The following is a 1,712-nucleotide window of genomic DNA, read 5'->3' on the forward strand; positions in this document are numbered from 1 at the left end:
TGTGATACACTATTTCTAAAAGAGAAAAATATTTTATTACATGAGTTATGATGTTCGATCATGATTAATTTATCGCAGGAGTGAAATTGCCAAGTTGTAATCACGTCACACAAGTTTCGACGAGTGATAACCAAATCACAGCTGGCAATATCACAAGTAGCATAAAAAGAAATAGACTGAGACTGCTGTCTTTTTTTTTTTTTAAGACCAGAAAAAGTATGCACGTGGGCCACCCTTGAAAGCTGAGAGGCAGCGTGACCTGCAACCCAAATTGAGAATCTGTTTGAAACTAAGTCTGTTCAATTATTACGTGAATGAGTATCCAGTATTTAATATCGAATCAGTCAATAAATAATTGTTTATCATCTGACAGGCAGATGTCTAGATCTTGGAATTTATTAATTTCTGTGGAATTTATTAATTCCTGTGTTTATTGTGTCTATTTTTTGTTGTATCATAAAATGTCTTCTACGAACACAATTGTTATTGATGCCAAATATGGTATGTCGGGCACACAAATGATACTCAAGTTAATTTTTTTTAAAAGAGAGACCTGTGATTGTTCATATTTGGAAATAATAACCCAGTCGTAATTTCGCTACACTTCCATTTAGTCGAGGTGGGTCCAATGTATGGACTAATGGAAAGAATAAGAAAAACGTCACGTCCAGAGATATCTAGATATCTAAAGCACAATATTTAACTGTTCCCGTAAAGGGTATCTCAAATGGCATTTTCACCTTAACATTGTTAGTGGAAAGGTGTACTGAAGTACAGAAAGATCTGTACGATGTATTTAAATTTATGCTTCATTGATTTGAATATACAGACAGGTCTATATATTTATGTTTCATTATTGAAAGACTCCGGATAAAGTTGTGCATGATGAATTGTATAAACTTTGGGAAGAACGAAACTAACAGGAGACGAAAAGGATTTAGGGATTCTTAGAAATATGTTCTGGGATCAGAATGTGACTTTGCGAGAATAAAAGATTCAAAGGGGAGTTGGACAAGGCTGCTTTATGTCTCCAGATTTTTATGTGTTTAATAAAATATTTGTAATGCAGTTTAAAAATCTTCAAAAAATAGGGGGGGGGGGAGCCCATGTTGATAGGTGTGTGTGTGTGTGATGCAGATGAAATTAAATGAGAGATGGGGCTATTGGTCTCACATTCTAAGGAATATGTTTTCAAGTAAACGACAAACCAAATTTTGATTGTTATGTAGAGTGTGGCTGGAGGATTCCGCTCTGCAGCCCCCCCCCCCCCCCCCCTATTGATTGGCATTCTGCCAAAGAGAAGAATTGATTTAAGATCTAATTGATTTGTTTCATTATATTTTGCCAGCGTCAGCATTCTCGTGCCTGTTCTGTATTTATTTTTGTTTTTTCTAAATGGCCTGTGAACGTATGTATGTTGCACTGTATTTCCTATCGATTTTGCTTGATCAGGCAGCGCAAACAGAACTTGATATATTTCTTTTGGTCAAATTAACCCAGGACAATTAGATTCCACGCAGATAAAAAATTAAAGGAGGTTTGAGTCCACATTAATAAAACCGGTGATTTAATATACGAGGCTCCTGTTTCACTTAAGTCTTTGGTGTGGTTTGCTTCTTCTTTCCGATCAAACTTCTATCATCCTAACCCCTTCTCCTTTTTTTAAATGTTTGTTACTCTCTTGGAACATTGTTACTCTCTTGGAACACACT

The sequence above is a fragment of the Aplysia californica genome, unplaced genomic scaffold (genome assembly GCF_000002075.1).
Source record: "Aplysia californica isolate F4 #8 unplaced genomic scaffold, AplCal3.0 scaffold00235, whole genome shotgun sequence".
NCBI classification, from domain to species: domain Eukaryota; kingdom Metazoa; phylum Mollusca; class Gastropoda; order Aplysiida; family Aplysiidae; genus Aplysia; species Aplysia californica.